Source organism: Podarcis cretensis (assembly GCF_951804945.1).
Source record: "Podarcis cretensis genome assembly, chromosome: 16".
In the NCBI taxonomy this organism is placed as follows: Eukaryota; Metazoa; Chordata; class Lepidosauria; order Squamata; family Lacertidae; genus Podarcis; species Podarcis cretensis.
The window spans coordinates 37518829-37545842 of record NC_137186.1 but is presented as its reverse complement, the minus strand read 5'-3'; the positions used below and the strand labels follow the sequence as shown (position 1 = coordinate 37545842).

Genomic DNA, 27014 nt, shown 5'->3' with positions numbered 1-27014 from the left:
ACATGAAACCTAATTGCCTTCAGCAATTAACAAGAAGTCGAATCTCAGAGGAGCCATTTTGCAATTAGTCTGTTTCCAGGTACAATATTTGCTACCTCGACAATGCCTAATTGGAATGAAAATTACACACAAGGAAATTTTGTTTTGTTTCCTTGCTTCCCCCATTTTCAAAAAAGAAAATGGAGAAGAGATGAAAACACACTGCCTCTGATAACATAAAAGTGATGACACTTCTACATGCAACACAAAGAAAGATTTTGCTTTATAGGGGAGAAATGAATTATGCTGGAGCTTCTTAGTGCAATATAAACAAATCCCCATCTCTGTAAGCTGCCAAAAAGAGGCTTGAAGCTGAACTTGTTTTTGAAAGCAGTGATCTCTTCACATGAACCTTGAGAACCACCAGCTCAGTGGCAGAGCGTGCAATCTGCCTGCAGAAAGTCACAGCTTCTTCCAGACCAGTTGAGTAAGGTGGCTGTTGCTATTTTCCTTACACTAGTACAGTGGTACCTCTGGTTACGTACTTAATTCGTCCTGAAGGTCCGTTCTTAACCTGAAACTGTTCTTAACCTGAAGCACCACTTTAGCTAATGGGGCCTCCCGCTGCTGCCATGCCGCCGCTGCACGATTTCTGTTCTCATCCTGAAGCAAAGTCCTTAACCCGAGGTACTATTTCTGGGTTAGCAGAATCTGTAACCTGAAGCATATGTAACCTGAAGCGTATGTAACCCGAGGTACCACTGTACTCACTCTGGCGCAGAGTGATATACATCATCCCTATTCTCATTTGATCTTCCCAGCACCCTCAAAAGTGAGTGACTCCCCCAGTGAGCAAAGATGGCCCAGGATGAGGACCCAAGTCTTCTCGCTCATTCATTATTTGATGCATAACATGCATGGCTGGATTTAGATTTGATGAGGCCCTAAGCTACTGAAGGTAATGGGGCTCTTTATATGTCCAGCTGTCCTTTGTCAACAACAAATGGTTGCTGTTTTTTTGTGTTGAATATATGCTATATGGTCATTTATGGACCTAATAGGTATCTAAAGCCATTTGCACATGTTGCCACACAACCAGTCCATGCAGAATGTAGGCACCCTATATTTAGAAATGAGCAAACCAGTGATATTTTAGGGAGCAGGCTAGCAGGCGGGGCCCATTACGCCATAGGAGCCTACCCAACTCAAAACACTGTTGCTGTATGTAGATTTTATTTTATTTGTTTTTTTATCTTATATTTTGGAAATGTACATCCAGTGTTTATTTCCTTAAAAAAAATTGGGGCCCCCAAGAGAGTGGGGCCCTAAGCTCTAGCTTGTTTAGCTTATACGGTCATACCTCATGTTGCGTTATGTTCATGTTGCATCTCTTCAGCTTGCGAATGCGGCAAACCCGGAAGTGTATACTTCTGGGTTTCGTCACTCGTGCACACGCAGAAGCAGGCTGCATGCTCCGCACATGCACAGAAGCTCTCTATCACGCTCCACGCTTGCGCAGAAGCGCCGCTCTAGTTGTGGACTTTTCGGGGTGCAAACAGCACCCCGGAATGGATCGTGTCCACAACTAGAGGCACTACTGTACGTAAATCCAGCACTGATTAACCTATGAGATTGACTTTCCCCATACAGGCCTACTTGGTCACTTTGATCTGTGGAACTGATACAGGTGCCAAATAATACCCATTCCACATTTTTAAAAAGTTGATCTCATTGGACCTCCCTGCCTATTGGCATTAGGCAGGAGCCTTTCAACTGTCCTCTTTTTGGTGCTTGCTGAAAACAATTTTCTTTAGACAAGCCTACCCAGATATTCTGAATGTTTGCCATGCCAGCTGAAACGGAGGGGAGCCTGAGTCCAACCGCACCTGGAGGGCACCAGTTTCCTCTTCCCTGCTTTAGAGAAACAAATTCACCCTCCTGTAAAATCAACAGAAAACAGCATTGCATTGGTTTCTGCATTTCATGTCGTAGCACCCCCAGATTTGTCCTGTTTTCTCTTCCTTTGGAAAAAAGAAAAAAAATGTAATTGTGCCTACCTATATTGTCATGTAGCCCTAACCACCTTCTCCCATTCTCCTTTTTTTATGCATGCAGGCATACAATCAGACATAAAAAGAAAACATTCATAAACTGTGTGGAGTAGATGAAATTCAAATATGAGAATCTCAGACCTTTGGAAATAGGGGGAGAGGATAAAGGTGAAAATTGAAGCGAGAGGCACGGCAGGCAGGAAAACTCATATCCAAAATTACACCTTAAAGCTGGAACACATTCTCAGGAGTCAGAATTGAGGAGCACATAAGAAATATTTGTTAGAAGAGCTGGGGAGGGAGGGGTGGGAATCTGAAACTGAGAGTATGCTAGAACTGAAATGAGCCGGAGGCTGCCGGGCGGGGGGGGGGGGGGGGAGGCAGCGGTTCTCAAGCAAATGTTCCTAGCTTGCATTTGGATGAACAAATTCTGATTCATGTCCCTTTCAATTATTGTGGATGATTTCTGGCTGTAAGGCAGGGATAGGGAACCTGCAGCCCTTTCAGTGTTGTCAAACGTACAACTCCTATATTCCTGCCCATTGACCATGCTGTTTGGGGCTGATGGGAGTTGGATTCTGAGATGATGATGATGATGATGATGATGACAACAATAACAATACCAATAACAATTTATTTATACCCTGCCCATCTGGCTGAGTTTCCCCAACCACTCTGGACGGCTCCCAATCAAGTGTTAAAAACAATACAGCATTAAATATTAAAAACTTCCCTAAACAGGGCTGCCTTCAGATGTCTTTTAAAATAGGATAGCTGCTTATTTCCTTGACATCTGATGGGAGGGCGTTCCACAGGGTGGGCACCACTATTGAGAAGGCCCTCTGCAGGGTCTTCTGCAGAAGAGTGGAAGAAGATTGGAAAAAAATTAAAGTATATCTTCAAAAATATTGTAAAATCAAGGACTGTTAGAAAGATGTTGGAAAAAGAAAATTAGGTGGTTTTGGTGAAATGATATAAAGGATTAAGTAAAATTGAGTTGATGAAATTGACGTAAGAGAGGACGTTAAATTATAATATATTAAATTAAATTATTTAAATGAAAATAAGGTTGGAAGGATTTGCTGAAATAACGATTTAAATTGGAATACAAAATTGGGAGGTGAGAGGAGGTCAAGGAAACAAGTAAAGGAAGAAAGTTATGTAAAGGTTTAATCAGTTCTTTTTATTTTTTAAGTGAATGTATTTTTCTTTTTTTATCTCTTTTTGTTTTTTCAGTTGTTGTATTTTTCTATTTTTCTTTTTGTGTTTTGTACTGTTTTCTTTCTCTTTGTAACTTCTAAAACTTTGAATAAATATTATTTTTAAAAAAAGAAAAAAAAGAGAAGGCCCTCTGCCTGGTTCCCTGTAACCTCACCTTTCGCAATGAGGGAACCACCAGAAGGCCCTCAGCACTGGACCTCAGTGTCCGGGGTGCACTATGGGGGTGGAGACGCTCCTTCAGGTATACAGGACCAAGGCCATTTAGGGCTTTAAAGGTCAGCACCAACACTTTGAATTGTACTTGGAAATGTACTGGGAGCCAATGCAGATCTCTCAGGACCAGTGTTATATGGTTCCGGCGGCCACTCCCAGTCACCAGTCTAGCTGCTGCATTCTGGATTAATTGCAGTTTCCAGGTCACCTTCAAAGGGAGCCCCACATAGAATGCATTGCAGTAGTCTAAGCAGGAGATAACTAGACCATGCACCACTCTGGCAAGACAGTCCGCGGACGTGTACGATCTTAGCCTGCGTACCAGATAGAGCTGGTAGGCAGCCGCCCTGGACACAGAATTGACCTGCATCTCCATGGAGAGCTGTAAGTCCAAAATGACTCCCAGGCTGCGCACCTGGTCCTTCAGGGGCACAGTTACCCCATTCAGGACCAAGGAGCATCGCAAGGACCCCATCTTCCCCACCCCTAATCTAGATTCCTGGTTTTCAACCACCGTAACCCAGGCTGCACATTGGCATTCGAAGGCGTTTTGACAAAGGTTACACCCACACCATGCAATGAAAGGATCCTTATACGACTTTAATAGTCATAGCTTCCCCCACGGAATTCTGGGGACTATAGTTGGTTTAGGTTGCTGAGATTTGCTAAGAGACCCTTAAGAAACTACAGTTCCCAGACTTCTTTGGAGGAAAACTTTGTTGTCCAAGTGGTAATAAAAGTGTTTCTAAATGAGACCTTTTGTAGACCTGTGTTAAGAAAGGCCAAAGTAATTTTGATCCATACTTTTCTTTCACCTGCACTAGCTTTGGGATGGTTTCCGAGGAGACACGTGGACACAATGACAGGTGGAACCCCTTCTTGAGGCTCCAAAGCTCAGAGGCAGATCACATGTTTACATCAAGGATAGGGAACCTGTGGCCCTTCAGATGTTGCAGAACTCTCAGCAATTCTAACTGCTGACCTTGTTGACAGGAGCTGATTAGAACTGGAGCCTAACAACATCAGGAGGGCCATAAATTCCCCATCCCTGTTTTAGATGCAGGGGTTCCCAGGTTCAGTCCTCAGCATCTCCTGGTAGGTCTGGGAAAGACCCCTGCCTGACAATGCTTAGCTGAATGGGCCAATGTTCTGAGTTGGTATAGCTCCCTGTGTTCCTAAGCTAAAATACTGCCTCCCTTCTCTATCATCAACATCATCATCATCATCAAATAGCAATTACTAAAGGGTTGGACAGTGTTCTTGAAGTGACTAGCATGAGTTTGACCAAACTGTGGGAGGCAGTGGAAGACAGGAGTGCCTGGCGTGCTCTGGTCCATGGGCTCACGAAGAGTCGGACATGACTAAACAACAACAAATATTTGTTAGTCTCCACCGTAGACCTAAGCTGGAACTGGGTACAGCTAAGCAAATACTTTTCCAAACACTTTAGGAAATGGCTCTGTGGCATCACCAATAATAAAAATATCCCACTTTCTGTGCTAGAGTTTTCTCTGAGATGCAAGGACACTGGTGCCCAGCTGAGCTGTGTTTGACCACAAAAAGAGAGAGAATATGTGTATGACAAACACACACACACACACACACACACACACACACACTGAGAGAAAGAGAGACTTGAAATAATGTCTCCCCCCTCAGCACTCTGCATGATGTTTATTAAACTGGATAACTACCCAGGTAAAAATAAAAATACTGGTATTAAATATTCATGTGCCTCTTTGAAATGTCCTTTCTTTACCTGATCACACTCTAAGTCTGCACTTTGTTTACTAGAAGATGAAAGAAAAACTTCAGCATCTGGGAGAGTATTAGTACACATATGTCCTGCTTGCGGGCTTCCCCAGAGGCATCTGGTTCACAGGTGATGGATCGGGGCCAGGGTGGGGGCGGTTACTGTCGCTCACATGAAAACAACAACCACCACAGCCAACCACAAATGAACAACCACACCCTAGGCCAACTCCAACCTCTCTCACCACCAAAGAATCACAAGTGAACAACAAAGAACCTGCACAAGCAACGCTGACACCAAATCCTACATACAGTAATTAAAATAGAAAAATCGTCACCCACCCCCCACCCATCTCCCCCCCCCCTCCACCTCTTTCCCCCTTTTCTTCCTAATGTCTCAACGAATGAAACTGATTTGTAAAAATGTTACATGGGGGAAAAAATATGAGAGAGACATTGCAAACACTTTTGTAAATCAAGAAATAATAATAATTAAAAAAAATAGATATGGGTGAAAAGTCAGATTTGGCTCACATCTGAAGGAACATTTACCTAATCCACACTTCCTGGAGGAAATCCCCTCATGAACCAAAACAGAGGCATTCTCCAAGTGTTGCAGTGCCGTGCAATTTGCACAGAAGATACAATAGATAGCATGTGCCTATGCATACCACATAAATGCCTATATTACTGAAAATAACACAAGAAAAAATAATTACTGGTACTTTGGGGAAATTGCTTGCAAAAATGCTTGCATATTCAAAAATGCATATATACACCCACAAAATTGCTGATGGGTTTTCATGAAGGTTGTTTGTTTGGTAAGAAAAGGGGTGGTGGTGGGAGCATTTGCAAACTGATGTGGAAATGTGGAGAACCAAACTTAAGGATGGGGAAATGAGAAACTAAGAGTACTTTATTTCTTACTACTGTTATTCATAGTCCAGCTTTCTGCCTCCACTACAACTTTATTTATATCTCACCTTTCCTCCTGGCAGCTTAAAGCGCTGTACGTGGTTCTGCTCCTCGGGTTTAAACTGTTTTAAATATTATGTTTTCATGTAACCCACCCTAGGGCCTTAGGGTGAAGGGTGTGAAAATAATAATAACTTTGTCCCCACAAAATCCCTGCAAGGTAGGTTAGGCTGAAAGATAACGACCAGCCCAATCTGACCCTTCGGTTATGATTCGTTGGGCTAAAGATTTTGGGTATAATATACAGCTGAGTGATTGGGAAAAATTATGGAAAGAAGGTTTAAAGTTTACTGCATGTAATGCCTTAAAAGAAAATGTGATGAAAATGATGTATAGATGGTATATTACACCCATTAAATTAGCTAAAATGTATAAAGTTAGCAATAAATGTTGGAAATGCAAAGAAAAAGAAAGAACATTTTATCACATGTGGTGGGAATGTAAAAAAGTGAAAAGCTTCTGGGAAATGATATATAATGAGATGAAAAAAATGTTGAAATATACATTTATAAAGAAACCAGAAACATTTTTACTGGGCATTGTAGGAAGTGATGTAAATAGAAAAGAATGTAAGCTGTTTTTATATGCAATGACGGCAGCAAGAATATTATTGGTACAAAAATGGAAGCAAGAAGAATTACCGACGATAGATGAATGGAGGATGAAATTAATAGACTATGCAGAACTAGATAAATTAACAGGAAGGATTCGAAATCTGTGGGACCAGAAATTCACAGAAGACTGGTGTAAATTTACAGATTATTTGAAAAGTAATTGTGATGATCAGACTACGTTTGTAGGTTTGCAAGAAGTTTTGTGAGGTGAATTATCAAAAGTATTGCAAAATGGATAAAGGGGAGTTAAGATGATTAAATGCAATATGAATTTAAGAAATGCATAAGAAGTGGTTAAAACAGTGGCTCATCAGAGGTGCTGATGGAAGTCCAAAAAAAGAAAAGAAAAAGAAAAGATTGTATAAGTGGTGAAGTTTTGTGGTATGTATTATAATTTATATGTTAAAATTAATAAAAAGTATTGCAAAAAAAAAAATCTGACCCTTAATGGCTGACCAGGGATCTGAATCCTGCTCACCCAACTCTTAGCCCTCTAACCACTACTCTGCACAGGCCAAAGTCCTCCCATCTTCCAACTGCTAAGGATTTAATTTGAACAAGCAAATACTGCACATCTTAGGCTGTGTGTTATCATCCGTGCAACCCCCCTCTCTATAGCCCTTTTGTCGAAGGCATCTCTGCGATATTGCCTCGGTTTCCTCCCTTGATGTGGTTACTTTCACATTACAACAAAAAATCAATAAAGTGTAATCCAAAAACCTAGAGCAAAAGATTATTTTCCCAGGGTTTTCTCTCTCTCTCTCTCTCTCTCAAAAATCTCATTTGCCATGAGTCATCCTTTTTTTTTATTATTTTTAAGATGAAACATGGGATATGGAATATAAACAAGGAGGGGATGAAATTGACTGTTCTTGATAAGCACAGCTTGAAGCCCCAATTGGTACTGTTAAAATTCCATACCTCAAATTCAGTCTCAAAATTATATACTGCCTATTATTTATTATTATTGTTATGGTGATTAAGTCGCCTCTGCCCAAAGGCACCCACAGCCTTTAACACACTAATAGTAAACTTACTTCAGCCATATGAGTGAAGTGCAGCAATAGTTCAAACTCCCCAGAGCCCAAATGAAAATCAACAAACTGATTTATGTTCCCTATTATGGCTTCTTGCTGTTGTTCTCTGAGCACATTTCCCAAATCCTGACTCCATCATGCCCCCAGCAGCATCAACCAGGGTGCAGTGCATTCCAGCTGCCTCCACCCAGCCCAAATATGAGCTCCCGCCCTCCTCAAGAGCCTCTCAAGACTGTTCTGCCATCCTGCTTGAACTACCTAGTTATGTTGTGAAAGTAGCAAACATGGGCTGGATCTGGAGGCCTCTCTGTGACTCTGTGACTAGTGCCATAAGTGCTGCATACAAGGTACAGTGGTGCTTCGCAAGACGAAATTAATCTGTTCCGCGAGTCTCTTCGTCTTGTGGTTTTTTCGTCTTGCGAAGCACGGCTATTAGCGGCTTAGCGGCGTAGCGGCTTTAAGAAAAAGGAAACAAACTCGCAAGAACTCGCAAGACGTTTCGTCTTGCGAAGCAAGCCCATAGGGAAATTCGTCTTGCGAAGCACCTCAAAAAATGGAAAACTCTTTCGTCTAGCGAGTTTTTCGTCTTGTGAGGCGGTCGTCTTGCGGGGCACCACTGTATACAAGGCATCAGAGATCCTGGGGAAAATAGTATTCCATACTGATTGTCAGACTCCCTTGAAACTTAGGGAAAGACTGTAGCTCAGTGGCAGAGGAAATCCTTCTCATGCAGGAGGTCCTAGATTCAACCCCCAGCCTCTCCTCTAAGGGCTGATAAACACTCCTGTCTCAAACTCTGGAAAGCCACTTACAGTGTAGACCAGGGATAGGCAACCTAAGGCCCGGGGGCCGGATGCGGCCCAATCGCCTTCTCAATCTGGCCCGCAGATGGTCCAGGAATCAGCGTGTTTTCATATGAGTAGAATGTGTCCTTTTATTTAAAATGCATCTCTGGGTTGTAGTGGTCAGATGGGATTACTATGAGGAATTATAAAATATGCATCAAGCCATTGTGTCCACGATGAAAGTATTGTGTTGACAATAATTGTGTTGAAAGTATTGTGTTGACAATAATTTCTGATCAAATCCCACAAGCCTCTGCACCTATGCCATCTTTTCTACTGTCCATTTTCTATGCCTGACAGGCACGTATAAGCATTCTAAACACAGGCCAGTTGCTTCACCGGGCATCCCCAGTACATAAAGATAGTAGGTTACTTTGATGTAGTTAATTGATCTTTAGATAGATCTTAAGGGCCAGGAAGAGAGTTCACAAAGAGATGGTAAATCCTGCCATCCTGCCTCTCCTGTTTACTCCTGTTTATGACCTCTGGGGTTTCCTAAAAGCATTCCTCCTTGCTTCTTCTTTTATTTACTCTGGACTACTATGCATGCTCAAGTAGGAAATAGTTTCTTTGTAGTTAAAAGAACTTCTTCTGATGTGACTTTGTCCCACGTGGGGTTTTTGAAATGCTCAGAGGAAATCTGATTGGTTCTTATGAACACTATGTAAAAAGTTCTTTCGTGAATAAAACGACCTGGGCCGAGGGGTGGAGAGAGAATTATTATTGGCACCTCCTCCCAGAGTATTGCTGGTCAAGCCTCGTGTGTATTCTATTAATCAGTCCAATCCTTCCTTGTTTTGGGAATCCTACACTGGGTTATTTGTGGGGCATAGGAATTAGTTCACCCCCCCCCCAATATAGTCCGGCCCACCACATGGTCTGAGGGATGGTGGACCGGCCCATAGCTGAAAAAGGTTGCTGACCCCGGCATAGACCATTCTGAGCTGGGTGTCCTATCGGCTGGACTCAGTAGGGTGGGTTACCGGTACCCAGGGCAACCCACCCTACTGACCAAATGCCAGTTGATCTGCAGATATTCTTGTGGTTATTGATGGTGAAGCTGCCATTATCTAATAGTCTATTGTTCTCACTCTCTTAAGTGTCTTTCACTTACTACAGACTGTCCTCAAACTCTTCAATCAAAATATCAGAGTCGCACACCTATGAACAAGACAGAATATTAATATTTTGAAACATAATAAGAGAAAAACATATATTGAAAATAGCTGTGATGAAGGAAATCATATTCTGCATCTTTTATTGTTCTTTCTTAAAAAATGCAGCTCCTGCAAAATAAAGCTGAATTGGTCATAAAGTGACAAAAAAAGCTGTTTACTTGGCCGTTTTCCTATGTCGCAAAGCCTGAGATTTCAATTCAGTGAAGGAGGGTCAAGATTAATATTAAGTGATATGCATGGAATTTTAGATATAGCTATATAATCCCTAAAAAGGGACACGGGTGGCACTGTGGGTCCAGTCAGAGCCTAGGGCTTGCCGATCAGAAGCTCGGTGGTTCGAATCCCCACGACAGGGTGAGCTTCCGTTGCTCAGTCCCTGCTCCTGCCAACCTAGCAGTTCGAAAGCACGTCAAAGTGCAAGTAGATAAATAGGTACCACTCCAGCAGGAAGATAAACGGTGTTTCTGTGCGCTGCTCTGGTTCACCAGAAGCGGCTTAGTCATGCTGGCCACATGACCCGGAAGCTGTTCACCGGCTCCCTCGGCCAATAAAGCGAGATGAGCATCGCAACCCCAGAGTTGGTCACGACTGGACCTAATGGTCAGGGGTCCCTTTACCTTTATATAATCCCTACTGCAGTAAGATAAGACCTTTGGAGCAGGCATTTAAATAAAAAAGTTTTTTTATGAACCGCCCTAGCAGGGCAGGGAAGCTGCTGATGCCTCCGGAGAGCCAAGAGGGGTCTGGCCAGTTGACGTGGCCCTTGGTGGGCGAATCCCCCTGACACCCTTGCAGAGGAGTGCCAGGCTGGGGTCGCCCCTTGCCCACCACCCTCTGTCCATGCCCACTCACTGTGGGCCTGGGCTGCTCTGCCGCCATCACCAGGACGGGGCAGGGATCCCCACGGAATCCAGTGCCGGGGAGGGGGGGTGCCTTGTTACGCCTGTGACGTTAACATATGAGAGTGCTGGAGGTGAAATAGTTAAACAGGTTACCCAATCAGAACCCGGGGGTGGAGTCAGAGGGACTATAAAACCAGATCTGGGAGGGGTGAAGGGGGAGTTCATTGGGAGTTGGGTGGTTAGTTGGAGTGGGAGTGAATTGGGATAGAGTCTGTGGGGAGGTTGAGTTAGTGTAGAGAAATAAGCTGAGTCAGGAACAGTTAGGAGCTAGGGAGACAAGGTGGTTTAGTGAGTGAGAGCAGGTAGCGGAAGTTATAGGTCTGGATAGGCACCCCATGATTGTAATTGACCGATACCGTTTATGAAACCACAGGCTTGTTAAACTGCAATAAATAAACAGAAGTTTATGTTCCAATTTAACCCTGACTGGACTCAGGATTGTACCAGGTAGGGCCTGGGTGGTGGCAGAGAGAAATAAAGTGGTGGCACAGGGATCAATAGATGGCGAAACATCTGGGGACCCTGTGTGATCGCCACAACGCCCTCTCTGAATTTTACGCCTGGGGACATGGCCCCCCTGCCCCCCTTCACGCTATGGCACTGGCAGCAAGGCAAGTAAGTGTGAAGGGAAAGCTCTGTAGCAGTGGTGGTGGAGACCCTAGTGATAAATCTTCAGTAACCTAGTGTAGAAGTCAGCCAGAATGTCATTGGATTTTTGGTTGAGCTCTTAATCAGTTCAGGGATTCATTGGGAAACAGTTGGCCTTGTTAAGAGGTTCTCTGTAAGCTGTTTGGTTCAGCCTGGGCTCCACTTGAGTCCGTTTTGTCCCTCATTTGCCATTGCGAAGTTTTACAATGGATATAACTCTGTTCCTTTTTGGCAGACGGCTGAAATTTGCAGGCGTGTTATGCCTTGCAGAGTGGATAAAGCCTGCCAAACTACAGACAAGTAAGTCAAGGGGCATTTGGGCTAGGCATTTTTTTGAAATGGAGAGAAGAGGAGGGCAGTGAGAAAGAGAGAGGGGGAGGGAGAGGGAGTGGGAGAGAGAGGGGGGAGGGAGGGAGGGAGAGAGAGAGAGAGAAAGAGGTCTAATTTTTAAAAATCCAGGGTAAAATTGGATAGCATTTGCAAACAAAGCCACCCATGCTGAAAGCACGGATCATTTCAAATTTCAGAAGGACACTTACAGTGTCTTCTCCCATAACTGCAGCCTTTATTATTCTGGGATGGGTAAAAAGTAATCACTTAATATCCTCTGGTGTTTTGTGGGCAATTAATCTGAAAATCACAAATGTGTTTTTCCCCACCCCAAGAAACGTTATTTGCAGATGAATAAGTCCAAGGCTTTTGTGCAAGGCACCTTTAAAAAGTTTATATTTGTGGGCTATAAAAGGGGTTTGCTTATTTGCTTGACCTGCCAGTCACAACAGAGCTCTCTCTCCCCCATCCCAGCCCCACAGCTCTGGGGCTTGATCCCCCTTCTCAGCAGACACTTGCGAGCCACATTTAAAAACAAGCAAGCAAACAAACAAATGTCTGGATCGGTGAGGCACAACAAAGCACTTCAGGGGTCAACGTTTCACCTTGTTTCACCTTGTAAGCCCTAAATCCTTCTGAAGCACCAGAATTTTGCTCAGGGTTCATCCAAATCCAGTGCACATCCTTAACAAATTCACCTTATTATTCACTAGCACCTTTGCTAGTGAAAAGCTCTTCTGGTTTCTTTTTCTTTTTTTCCAGAGAGAGAAGGGATGCAGAAGCTATTTAGGAATCACTGATCTAAGGCTAGTTGAAAGAGTGCCTGGAGCGGTTTCCAAGTTGACATTTCATTCAGGCCCAAGTTGTCATTTTCCGTAGTGCTGCACAAACAAGAGTGCTGGCAGGGGTGGCCACGGAGCGATGGAGGTTCATTCCCACTGCTAAGACGGTACAGCTGGGAATCGGCAAACTGTAACCTGTCAAACAAAGCACTCAGGGTTTCGTCAGAGCCAGTCAAGATTTCAAGTCCTTTTCCAAAAAAAAAAATTAAAAAATTGCTCATCTCGGGCGCTCATTGCTCATGACAAGGCCTTTCGGTGTGACACGTTGTCAGAGGCAACTGCAAATGCAACACTTTAAGCGAGGAGGGGGCAATCAGCTTAACCTAAGGGCTAGCTTACACTTTAAGCTACTTCCTGAAGTGTCTCTTATGATGGGGGGAAAGGGGTAACAGCTTAGGCCCAGCAGTTCATCACGAAGATGCAGTCATTTTCACTTTGCCACCTCTCACAGACAGTGGCACCATTGCAGAATGCCAGGTCTTCACTAATGATCTTAGCTCTCCCCACTCTGCAATGGAAATAGCAATATGTGCGATTTCCCTTACTCCAGAGGCTGCTCCATTAGGGCAAATGGGACATTGCTCCACCAAGCTCCTCCTGCCTGCCTTTGGACTGACAACCAGTCCAGGGTTGGGCATGACATATCAGCTTCCTCCTCCGTAGTCTCAGCACTGCTCTTGTAGAACTCAGCAGGGAAGAGGAGGCTGGGACAAAACTGGAATTAGCTGGCTCTGCTTTTCCTTGGCTCTGCCTCCACCTACTGTTGGGGATACCTGACTTCTGCCCTACCAGCCACAATGGGCACCAGCCACCACTGTCCATAATGCAACAAGCCAGCCTTGTATTTGAAGACCCTTCTCTCATTCTGCTGAGTAGAGACCTGGATTTCTGCCTCTGTCTTATTATACCCCCCGCATATATCTTGAACCCTGTCCTGCAAAGCTACTCCTGGATTTGAAATCAGTGGAAAGCAAGCTGTTGCAGGGCATGCAAAGATGACCTGAGCAAAGTCTTCCATGCTGCACAATAGTGGTTGACAACAAAAACAGCAACAAGCATGAGTTACAGATAGGTAGCCGTGTTGGTCTGCCATAGTCAAAACAAAATAAAAAAATTCCTTCCAGTAGCACCTTAAAGACCAACTAAGTTAGTTCTTGGTATGAGCTTTCGTGTGCATGCACACTTCTTCAGATACACTGAAACAGAAGTCACCAGACCCTTCTATATATTGCAACTTATTACCAAACTTAAAACCATGGAGAGACCTGGTCTGAACAAAGACATTGGATTCTTATCTCATTATACATGACAAAGCCATTTTTCACCTTCTCACCCCTTGCTTTTTCCTGTAAAACCTATTGCAGTCGTTAAGAGTCGTCAACAGGCTCATCACAGCTATCTGCCAATCACCCAATCCCACCACCCTTCTGAGTAATACCCCTCCCCACCTTCTCACTATATAGAAGGGTCTGGTGACTTCTGTTTCAGTGTATCTGAAGAAGTGTGCATGCACACGAAAGCTCATACCAAGAACTAACTTAGTTGGTCTTTAAGGTGCTACTGGAAGGAATTTTTTTATTTTGTTGTAGCAACAAGCATGTTATAGCACTTTCAACTTTTCAAAATAGGGATGTTGGAGTGTTCCAACAAAAGCAGGAGCAGAAATTGCCAGTATGTGATTATTTGTCTCATATCTGTAATGGAAATCAATCCAATGTATACAACTGGTACTGGCAGTTATTGATATGTAATCAATTACTTCCCCGTGGTCATTATTTGCATTGCATTTCCTTTGCACTGAAGTAAACAGGGTGGAATAATGAGATGACAATGTAATTTACATATTACATAATTAATTACACTAGTTACATAAGCAGTTACATGAGTTACATAATTTCACTGCACTGTGCAGCAAGATAAGAAATGTGATTTGGGGCAGAAGATGAATTGCAGCGGAACAGAAGTGGGGCTGGATGTGATGAATACAGGGCAGAATGCAAAACAATGCCTTATTGCATCCCTAGTCCAGAGTACTTTCCATATACCATTGCAAAAACCATGCAATACAGGGATGGGAAACCTGTGGCTCTCCAGGTTCTGCTGGACACCAGCCTTGACCTTTGGCCATACTGGGTGCAGAGGTTTTCATGCCCAGTAGTTCATCATACAAATTATGTACAGCTTAACACTGCCTTGCAGTAGCTACTCATGGTATCTCAGATGAGTTCCATGCATATCTACTATCTAAAGTCCACTCCCAAAGAAATGCATTTTCTTTTCTTTTCTTTTCTTTTCTTTTCTTTTCTTTTCTTTTCTTTTCTTTGCAGAGCATACAAAAAAAAAAAATCCAGCTGAAACAACTTTCATCTTTATAATGACAACTGAGGAGCCCGGTAGGGCCTTCTTCATCTAAATGTCATGTTCGCAGCAACTGAGTCTACCTTTTATTGACTCTCAGGCCCTTAAGGATCTTCAAACAAACTGCCTTGGAGGACAGGCATAAGGGGTCAGTGAACAGGTCTGACATGGCTCAGATTATTATTATGAAGCCGTGAACATGAGGATCAAGGATGACAGAGGAATCAAATAAGAAGAGGATCAAGGGCAACAGGTGAACCAAACCAGAAGGTCCTCACTCTTAAGATGACGGCCTAGGATTCTGGTTCAACATAGAGGAGACACTTCAAAAGCAGAAGGTATCAGGTTCAATCCATAGAATCTGTGCATTTCCAGGGCTCCTCCGGATGGCCTGCTTATTTAGCCTTTAGATGGACTTGCTTGCACAAAGCTTACATGGCAGCTAGGCTACGTCTGGCCTTTACTGAACATTTGTTCTGATTTTCTTGCACAAAGCTTACACAGTGGTTAAACTATGTCCAGTCATCATTGAGAGTTCATCATTATTTGTTTTCAGAAAAGTTACACAACAATGAGCACTCTTCCCGAATTTATCCTGATTTGCTTTCTGGGGTGCTTATACATTTTCCTATAAATTATCAATTCATCTCACACATTTCGGTGCATTTTCTATCACTAACCGCAGAAAGTCCTTTTCCCCCCAATGGATTTGCTGCACTAGGATGATAGAGTACTTACATTTCCTGCAAAATACCGGTAGTGACAGTCTAGATGCAGCCCAAGGCATTAATCTCCTAACCCCGAAGAGACAAGATGAAGGATCCAGGATCACAGGGAGAGCCTCATTTTCCACTATGAACACAACGGGACACAGCTGGGTTTTGTTTTTTGTATTTTTTAAGGGAGAAAAGATGGTGGTGAAACTTTTGGTCACCACATATCAAACCAAAGTACGGTTGGGTGGATCAGTCTGTACCCAGTTTGCATCATGCCTGCATGTGCTGCACTTGATATTAACCAAAAGGGCAAAGAAGCATACCAAATAAAAATACGGCATTGCTTTTGGCCTTTGGCTAGAACAATAAGCTTTTTAACTGAAAAAAAATAGTACTTAAAAAAAGTTTGCATGTGGTTCTTCATAAATTCCCTCCATTCTGTTTCTCTGTAAATTTGTGATTTTTTTAAAAAAAAATCTGTATAGAATCTCATATTTAGAAAAATATATAAATATGTATTTAATAAAAAATATTATTACGTACTATATAACGAAATTGTAAGGCTGTTGCCATGTTGCAGTCCTCATGGACTGCAATAGGTGGCTGTAGCAACTCCAGTATGGTGACAGAATATCAGAACAGCAAACAAACAAGTGAGCAGGTGAGCTGTTTAAGTATCAATGGAACAGGGTTTAAAGGATTAAAAGAAGGTGCTTCAGAGAGTAGTTTGGATCATCCATAAGCAGGATGAGCAGTGAGATTCCAGGGGCCAGAGCATTGTTCCATCTCCTCTAGACCTAACGCTGTTTGCAAAAAGGCACTTCCTAAGCATCCCACTGCCCCTATTGATGGGTACAGAAAAAGGAGACTGGCAAAGTAGGTTTGGAACCTACAACAGACACCTCTAGCCAGACATCTCCTGTCAAAGTATCCAGCTATATCCATGGGATTTCATCCAACCTGTTAATAATACAAAGAAGCTGGTTTTTATTGGAATACCTCATAATATGACTTAAGATGGGGCGTTCCTGAGCCTCTCTTAATATGTGGGCAATAGAGACTATGATGGTTCACTCTACTACTTTTACCATTACCAAAGGAAAACCATTAAGGAAAGCCTGCCAGTGAGCAAATTGCACCTGCAGCCAGCACTGGCCCAGCCATGAGGCACACCGAAGCTGTTGCCTCAGACGTGGGATCCAGAAAGGTGGCACATCCCACCTCCACCTGACTCTGCTGCCAGGGGTGGACCTTGGTGATATGGTGCCCTGTGCTAGGACAACATTTAACAGCCGAGCCCAAAGCCATCTTCCCAAAGGGAGGCACCAGGCTTTGGGAAGGAGGCTTGAGGACTCTTTACAGGGTCCTAGAGTCCTCCCTTCTCCTTCCCAAAGCTGGGCAAGCAGTAACTAGACTTTGGAAAGTAGGAAGGGGGACTATGGGACCCTGTCAAGAGCCCTCAAGCTTCCTCCCCAGAGCTTTTCATAGAATCACTGTAGAGTTGGAAAGTGCCATGAGGGTCGTCTAGTTCAACGCCCTGCAATGTAGAACTATTTTGCCTAATGTGGGGCTCGAACACAAGACTCTGAGATGAAGAGTCTCATGCTCTACCAATTGAACTATCTTAGGCCTTAGCTCAAATGCATCCTTGAATCCTGACAATGGCTCATACTTCCATGGATGGAGGATAGAGACGGATGTGTGAGTGTGGATCCATAGAAACTAGGCTAGGTACAGAGATATCAATTACATTCATTGCTCTGCCCACTCTTGCCCACCTGTAAGGTTGCCCAGAAGGCAAGACAGCCCTCAGGCAGAAAATGGCTGCCTTCGGCTTAAAGAGAAGAAGAAGAAGAGTTTGGATTTGATATCCTGCTTTATCACTACCTGAAGGAGTCTCAAAGCAGCTAACATTCTCCTTTCCCTTCCTCCCCACAACAAACACTCTGTGAGGTGAGTGGGGCTGAGAGACTTCAGAGAAGTGTGACTAGCCCAAGGTCACCCAGCAGCTGCATGTGGAGGAGCAGGGAAGCAAACACAGTTCACCAGATTACGAGACTACTGCTCTTAACCACTACACCACACTCAGCTATTTTGTGTGGGTATCAGTTTATTTCCTGCAATCTGGAAAAGGCGGATTGTCCTGACCGGAAGCCCAGCAAATGATTCAGCCTTTGTGGTGTAAAAAGGGGCTCGCATTCCCACCCACTCACCCCAGGAGCCAAGGAGTAACTCAAATGCAGCGTTCCACAATGGGACTCTCAATATGCTTAATTATAACTGCATGCAGGGAACAAAGCCTTGTTTACAGCTTCATGTTTGTCTCAGTCACGATCATCAACGCCCTGATTCATGTAGGTGAGTACAGGGATAGAACAATCAAATCGTTACTCTTTATTTACCAGTATTCAAAAAAGAAATTTTGCCAAAATATATCAAACCAAACCAAATAAAGAACCATGACTATAAAATTACTAGTAACTGTATCGCATTATAGAACACCAGGAGCAGAAAGCAAACTTATAAATTTGCTAAAATTAGGCCCAGGTGAGTTTTACATGCGGCAGCAGAATATTTAGGCACCTTGGAAAAGGTGGGTGTGTTCTGATCCGAAGGAAGCAAGATAAAATTTACACTATATAAGAACATGACTTATTGATTTTATCACTTCCGTTTCACCGGGGCTTTTGCATTGACAATGTACATTTTTTTCCTTTGTGCAACAATCTTCCAGGCAGAGGGCCTTCTCGGTAGTGGTGCCAGCCCTGTGGAACACCCTCCCATCAGATGTCAAGGAAATAAACAACTATCTGACTTTTAGAAGACATCTGAAAGCAGCCCTGTTTAGGGAAGTTTTTTTATGTTTTTAATGTTCTGTTGAAAGCCACCCAGAGTGGCTGGAGAAACTCAGCCAGATGGGCAGGGTAGAAATAATAAATTATTATTATCAGGGCTGTGTTATACTCAGTCCCACTTCCTACACCTGCAAAAGTTAGAGGGTGGACATACCGTTTCATTTTTAATCAGTGCCTGTCTCGTAACATCTTGCTGGAAGCTTATAGCCTTTCATATTGCAAATGTTCTGGTTTATTTCTTTTAATCTTACTTTTGTTGACTTGTAGCACAAGAGTGCCCCACCAGTTGGCAAAAATGTCTTGACACTGGAGAAGCATCATAGAGCACTAGGAAAGCAGAGTCAGATATCGATGGTCCAGTATAAATCTACCACTAATTTGTATCAATAGCATGTTGCAGATGAAATAAAAAAAATTAAGGTCATATATATATATATATATATATATATATATATATATATATATATATAATAAATGTTCATAAATGTACCAACCAAGCACATACATAGATATGTGGACCACATGTCTGGAGCAGCACAGGAAGACCGCCCTGAAACCATTTTGACTCCCAAAATGACCAAATGTTTTCTCTGCAAGGAGGGAGGGGGTGAGGGAACCTTCCCATTGTCTCAGGATTTGGGTAATCACCATCTCAAAGGAATGGCCAGTCTACCAGGAAAGGCAATCAGATAAGGCATTATCAGATAACCTGGCAGACAGGAAAAACAACAACATTCAAATTTCTGTTGTAGACCACCTTTTCTGTGATGTAGGTATGATGTTTGTGGGGGGTGGTCTTGGGTTACACCCCTTCTGTGATGTATGTATGTGTTGAATTTGCAGTGTCCCAAGCACAGCGGAATGATGAGGAGTACGTGCCACATACTCTATATTACTTTATTTACACTTCAAAGCTGGTAGATTACAGAAAAACATCTTGCCTCTGCCGGAGCAGAGAAAGCATCCTCTCTCCTCTAAAGCACGGAGAGAACACTGCGTGAACAGTGAAAAACAGGAAACCAGTGTACGTCACATCCAGTCTCCTTTCCCGTGAGAAACTCCAACAGCAATTGACTGTGGAATGTAAACACCTGTCTCGTGACAAGCACTTTCGCTGCACAGTGAAGGAAGCAGAAACCAACAGTATGATGTATGGAGGGGTGGTCTTGAGCTCCATGGCAGGGAATTTAAAATGTCTATATAAGGGCAGGCACACCTTGGTTCTGGGTCCTCCTCCTTTTTCCTGTGTGTGAGGGGAGCACCCTGTTGCAACAGTTCAATAAAGATCAGGCTTACGAGCTGCTTTGCTTCTCAATATTCTCTGGTTGGCCTCTGTTATTTTCTCCAACTGATGGAGAACCTACAAAGGACTCTATAAGGGCTCTTGTGTCCCCCATGAGGGAATAAGGTCAGATTTTGTTTATTACACAGAATAAACCCACAAAGAACTAAAAGATAAAAAAGGCACATCTGGGCATTATTGGAAATTAAAAATGAAGAACGGCTTTGCAGACCCAGCCAATGCTATCAGAGAAGACCACAGCTGGGAGGAATGGCCGGCTGATCAGCCAAAGAAGCATCAGTGTCCAGCCAGCAACTGCCCAAGAGTGCCAGATGCTGATGCCAGCATTCCTGCAGGACTGGCATTCCATACCCAGAGTTTCTATGTGACAGCCATATTCAAACCCAAAGGCTGACTGATCTGAGTTTTTAAAATGATCCTCCAGGAGTAAGGACACAAGACGAGCTTGCTCCACCAGCTCAGTTGGCTAACTAGACCATCATCCTGTCTTCACAGTGGCCAACCAGGTATTGGTGCTTCTCGGTGGGAGACGGCCCTCTCCCAGCACTGGTCCACAGCACATAGTACAGCATTCACCCTTCTGGACATCCAAACACGACATGCATCCAAAAATGCAGGCACGTAGTTGTGCTTCGAGGCCGCCAGGATCCCACCCCCCTTGAAATAACTTCACACTGACACTTATTTTAGTTTATATCTTGGGCAAATTTTGGCCACAACTTTATTTAATACAACCATGTGAGTGATACTGGCTTAGGCATTGGCTCCAAACTATAATTGACTCCACCTTTCTGATTGGTAGTCTAAAAGGGACACCAAGCCCTCAGAATGCTCAATCTGAGTTTCTTTTCGGGGTACCACGTTGCTCTTGCGGTCACCCCTGTCTTCGCAACGCAGGGGCTCTTTCAGCTGAAAGAGCTCCCGTCCTCCATAACCGGGTGATCAACCGGAAGTCGCCTCCCCTACATTTCAATGAGCCAATGCCTAACAGCCACCTTACAAGTTGTGACGATTGCTGAGGGGGTAGGCGAAAACCAAGTGGCTATAGCCAATCTGCCAAATGGAAACAAAAATCCTACCCAGCCCCTATTCCAAAACAGGCGACCCAAACCAAAGCAAGGCCAAAGCAACACTGCCTAACAGAAAGGGAGGGGCGGGTGTTCGGCAGTGCGAAGCAAGTGCCCCCAATTACGTCGTGCTGCCGTTCGTAACAGCCCCTGGGATCACCCTACCCCCCAGGCGATTGGCCCTAGACAGTCTGGCGTGATCCCAGGGCTATGGCTAGGGCTGGGGTTACACCCCTCCCTCTAAATTAACCCTTGGTGTGCCCTGAGTGCCCGTGTGCAACCAGGACCCTCAATTAAGAGGATCCCATTAAACAGCAGAGTCCTAGCAGCAGCTGAGACTGTGGACGCGGGGCATCTGAGTTGAGTTATTTATTTACAGGATCCAAATAAAGAATAGAGGAATCATGGTGTGTCTCTCTTCTCCATCGAGAGAGAAACAAGAGTCAGAACAAAGGGAGCGGAAGTGGTGCAAAGTGTCTTCCATTCTCACACTTCAGAAGCATGGAATGTAAACACACAGAGCACGTGATCTAATAGCCACACACTCAGCAACAGGAGAGAATGAAAATACTGACACCAGGTGCCTATGGGAAGCCTGCCCTGAAAGCACTCTGCCCACCTGCAATTTCCAGCAACTGGTTTTCAGAAGCATGGTGGCCTCCAATGGTGGAGGAAAAGCACAGCCATCATGTGGATGTGTCTCATCTTCTTTAGAAGCCATCCCAAGTGGTGGCCTCTTGCCAGGTGGCCTCTTGATGAGGCCCTAAGCTACTGAAGGTAATGGGGCCCTTTATATGTCCAGCTGTCCTTTGTCAACAACAAATGGTTGCTGTTTTTTGTGTTGAATATATGCTACATGATAATTTAAGGACCTCATAGGTATCTAAAGCCATTTGCACATAACAAAATGTGTATTTTATCAAAGTAATTGTTGAACTGAAATACAATTAAGAAGAAGTATATTAATAGTGAAATACAATTAAGAAGTATATTAACAGTGAAATAATTATTCAGCTTGAGAACCAAGGTACCACTGTATATAGAAATGAGCAAATCAGTGATATTTTAGGGAGCAGGCTAGCAGGCCATTACTTACATCATAGGAGCCTACACAACACAAAACACTGTATATAGGTTTTATTTTATTTATTTGTTATCTTATATTTTGGAAATGTACATCCAGTTGTTTTTTTCCTTAATTTTTTTTGGGGGGCCCCAAGAGAGTGGAGTCCTAAGCTACAGCTCATTTAGCTTATACATAAATCTGGCCCTGCCTCTTGAGAGTGAATTTTACAGTTTGACTAAGTGCTGTCCTATCTGCTTTGAATCTTCCAGCATTCGACTCCGTCAAATGTCCCCGAGTTGTTTACACAACTTGAAGCATCCACGTGACTTGAGAAATCAAAGGCTGGAAGAATCCTTTTCTTATAATGCCATTTCTCAATTCACCAGGTTACGTTAAGAGCCATCCAAAACAAGGGCTTTATCTAATGAAGGATTGCCAAAATGTCACCTTTGATTCACTGCAGGGGGAGAAATAAGATCCTATCCATTACACTGAGGTATTAAGTGCTAGTTCTGACAAATAGACTTAGGAGGTTAAGCATCCCTGTGAAGGAAGCCTTTCAATCAGGAAACAAAGGACATTGTTTTGTAGAAGACCCATTGAAATGAACATGACCAGCACTACTGATGTTGTAGCAGCAGCAATAACGACAGCAACACTTGCACTCCATAAGTGGAACCGAAATAAAATGTTGCCGTATCAATCACTTCTCTTCAGGTTTCCAGCCAGTCAGCTATGTCATTTCTCAGGATACTCCATTCCATTCCTCCACCCACCCAGTTTTCCATTATCAGTCACTTCGTCACTAATCCATGGACTGGTTTTTTGGGTTGTTTTTTCTTTCGAAGGGGTGATTCTTTTATTGGGGTGGATGTGCTTTAAATGTAAGGAGGGGATGTGACCTTTTAAAAATACAACATTTAAGAACACCTAAGAGCATCTAATGGGACGCAGGTGGCGCTGTGGGTTAAAGCCTCAGCGCCTAGGACTTGCCGATCGAAAGGTCGGCGGTTCGAATCCCTGCGGCGGGGTGCGCTCCCGCTGCTCGGTCCCAGCGCCTGCCAACCTAGCAGTTCGAAAGCACCTCCGGGTGCAAGTAGATAAATAGGGACCGCTTACCAGCGGGAAGGTAAACGGCGTTTCCGTGTGCGGCTCTGGCTCGCCAGAGCAGCGATGTCACGCTGGCCACGTGACCCGGAAGTGTCTCCGGACAGCGCTGGCCCCCGGCCTCTTAAGTGAGATGGGCGCACAACCCCAGAGTCTGTCAAGACTGGCCCGTACGGGCAGGGGTACCTTTACCTTTACCTTTAAGAGCATCTAAGGGACTCAGGTGGCGCTGTGATCTAAACCACAGAGCCTAGGGCTTGCCGATCAGAAGGTCAGCAGTTCGAATCCCCACGAAGGGGTGATCTCCCGTTGCTCGGTCCCTGCTCCTGCCAACCTAGCAGTTCAAAAGCACGTCAAAGTGCAAGTAGATAAATAGGTACTGCTCCGGCGGAAAGGTAAACGGCATTTCCGTGCGCTGCTCTGGTTCACCAGAAGCGGCTTAGTCATGCTGGCCACATGACCCGGAAGCTGTACGCCGGCTCCCTCGGCCAATAAAGCAAGATGAGTACCGCAACCCCAGAGTTGGCTACGACTGGACCTAATGGTCAGGGGTCCTTTACCTTTACCTTTAAGAGCATCTAAAAAGAATCACATACCCTCACAGATAAAAAGTTAAGAATTTCCAGGAACCATATCTTTCAGCCATCAAATTTATGGGTAAACAAGAATGTTTTAAAGTTCTTCCTAAACATTAACAATAAGAGAGGGAGACACATCGAACCAGGAGATACCAGAAATTTAACCTCATTGGGACATATTATGTGGGCCCCACTAGCAAAACATTCTTTTTGGTCTGAAGTTGTTATCCCCCTCAATTTTGCATTGGTGAAATCCTTGATATTTGCAGGTGTTTGTATACATTTAAATGATTTTTCTGTCATTTGGGGATGAATAGCAGGAAAACAAAAGTGGATTTGCAAGCCCCTGTGATTGCCAAGAGACTTGTACTTTGAGCCTGGAAGGATAAATGCCAACCGTCTATTATGCAATAATCTGAAGACCTTAATGCCCTGGTTACCTTTGAACATATTTCATATAGACGTCAAATTTGTGCAGTAACCTATTTGGACATCTGGACGGCTATTATTAACTCATGCTCTGGTGGTTGTTATATTTGTCATGTGAACTGATGGTGGTTTTCTGTTACTATATACGTATTATTTCTTCTTTTTCTTCTTCCATATTTATATATATATATTTGTTATGGTACATTAGCACAATATTGCAAACAAAATAATAATAGCAACAACAACAACCTGGGACCTTGTGCGTGCAAGAATGATGCTCTACCTGGCAAGTATTAACCGCTCTCAATCTTAACCTGATAACTGTCCAGATTTTAATTTGTCTGAATTAATTTTAAGATGTATTTTAATTAATATATGCCTGTTTTTTATGTATACTGTGTTATTTATATGATGTTAGCTGCTCTGAGCCTGGCTCCAGCTGGAGAGGGCGGGGTACAAATATCATCATCATCATCATCATCATCATCATCATCATCACCACTGAGCTAAAACACCTTCTGAGCATATAAAGCTACTTTTTGCTGAGCCACTGGTCCATCAAACAAAGCATTATCTACTCTGATGTGAAACAAAGGCTCTGCAGGACCCAGGTTCTAATCACCTGCTACCTGACATCTCTTTAATTGCAGATTCCACAAATTGGACCTGGGGCTTTCTGTATGCAAAGCACATCTCTTCCACTGAGCTTAAACCCCACATTGGTCCCTGTTCCCTTGTGCAAGAGAATTATCAATATCTCCGATGGATTTTGCATCCCAAATAGACGCACAAAAACTGGCCCAGTTTCTGTCACCCGCATTCATTTGTGTCAGCTTCAGCACAGACGAAAAGAAAATGCAAGCTTTTTCTTCTGCTAGCATGCTTGGCAGTGCGGAGGGAAATCTGCTTGACTTTCCAAAGGCCACCCCCCAACACACACCAAACAGCCGCTAATCGATATGTCCTTAACTCTTCAAACAAGGTTTGAACAAGAAACCAGAGGAGAGTAACTGCTGCTGCTAATCGTGCTTGTAATGAGAGAGGCTCAGAGGAGAGTCCCACGGTAGCACCTTGCAGGCATCGCGGCAAATAATTGAATCCATGGAAGATGCCGCCAGACTGAAGCGAAAGACAAACCAGGCAGAAAATGCTCACATATTATTAATTACATTTGTATCCTGTTCTTCCTCCCAAAGGAGTCCAAGGTGGCAAACACACAAGCAAAAGAATGCAACAGTTGTTGGTATCCGGCAGTCTTGGAGGAGAACACCTTTGGGGTGAAGTCAAATGGTTGGAGAGAGACTACACCGGCTGTGGCTGTAGAGACTGGTGGAGCTGGGGCAGATGGAGGCATCTGATTGTGCTGTTGCTCAAGCACCACGGCATTTCCTCTCTTTGTGCTCCTCCCAGCAGTCATTCCTCCTCTGGTCATTACTGTGGATGCATGACCTGACTGTCAGTGCAAGGCATGGATCCAGCCCAATCGCCTTCTCAATCTGGCCCACGGACAGTCCAGGAATCAGCGTGTTTTTACATGAGTAGAATGTGTCCTTTTATTTAAAATGCATCTCTGAGTTATTTGTGGGGCATAGGAATTTGTTCATATTTTTTTTCCAAAATATAGTCCGGCTCCCCACATGGTCTGAGGGACAGTGGACCGGCCCCCTGCTGAAAAAGTTTGCTGACCCTTCGTCCAGGGATTGCCATTGCTGATGTTGCCAGCCTTCACTGTAACACAGAACTGGTCTGCCAAGAGGCCTGGTGTTTAAAGCCAGCTCTCCACAGAGCACGTCCTTCCTTCTTTTTCTTTTTGTATATAATTTTTATTAAGTTTTCTGTTTCATAATTTAAAATACTCATTTTACATCCCTAAGATATCAATGACTTCCCTTCTTCTGTTTCCATGGTTCATTTTACATATCATAAATCTCTTCATATTTTACAAAAACTATACCATTCAGTATTCCTATATTGCATCCATCAAAACTTATTACACTGTTGAATTTATCTTAATGCTGCCAGCGTTTTCAGCTGTACACAAATATTTCCTATATATTCAATAAACATTTTCCAGTCTTCTTTAAACGTATCTTCTTCTTGTTCTCTTATTCTATATGTTAAGTCTGCAAACTGTGCATATTCTGTTAACTTAAGTTGCCATTCTTCCTTAGTTCAGACCTTGCTCGTTTTCCATTTTGGGGCTAACAAAACACGGGCTGCAGTAGTAGCATACAGAAATAACCTTTTTTGACATCTGGGAATTTCCATCTGAGTTATCCCCAACAGAAAGGACTCTGGGGTTTTGGGGAAAAGGAGAGTACTTTTAAGCATTTTTTTCCCAATTCATTATGGATCACTTCCCAATACTCTTTTACCCTTTCCACAGAACACGTTGTGACGTTAACATATGAGAATGCTGGAGGTGAAATAGTTAAACAAGTTCCCCAATCAGAACCCAGGGGGTGGAGTCAGAGGGACTATAAAACCAGCTTTGGGAGGGGTGAAAGGGGAGTTCGTTGGGAGTTGGGTGGTTGGTTGGAGTGGGAGTGAATTGGGATAGAGTCTGTGGGGAGGTTGAGTTAGTGTAGAGAAATAAGCTGAGTCAGGAACAGTTAGGGGCTAGGAAGACAAGTACCGTATTTTTCACTCTATAAGATGCACCAGACCACAAGACGCACCTAGTTTTTGGAGGAGGAAAACAAGAAAAAAAATATTCTGAATCTCAGAAGCCAGAACAGCAAGAGGGATTGCTGCGCAATGAAAGCAGCAATCCCTCTGACTGTTCTGGCTTCTGGGATAGCTGCTGTCAGGGGTTCGGGAGCAGAGGCACAGGGGAGAGAGGAGGCGGAGAGCGAAGGGGAACAATCCAAGGGCAGCGTAGGAGAGTATGACAGTGGGCCGAGAGATTCCATGAGCTTCTCCAGCGATTCGGAAGATTCCCAGAAGGG

The 27014-nt window shown here is 43.7% G+C and overlaps 1 protein-coding gene and 1 long non-coding RNA gene across 2 annotated transcripts in view; one reads left to right on the top strand and one right to left on the bottom strand.

Annotated features, from left to right (window-relative positions):
* LOC307204695 (transmembrane protein 132D-like) overlaps window positions 1–27014 on the bottom strand; it is a 500406-nt gene that overhangs the window by 251087 nt on the left and 222305 nt on the right. The gene's annotated exons all lie outside the window — the stretch shown is intronic.
* LOC307205129 lies at window positions 10814–26759 on the top strand. The gene is made up of 2 exons (XR_013833895.1): window positions 10814–11047; window positions 26608–26759. It is a non-coding gene; the product is annotated as an uncharacterized lncRNA (long non-coding RNA).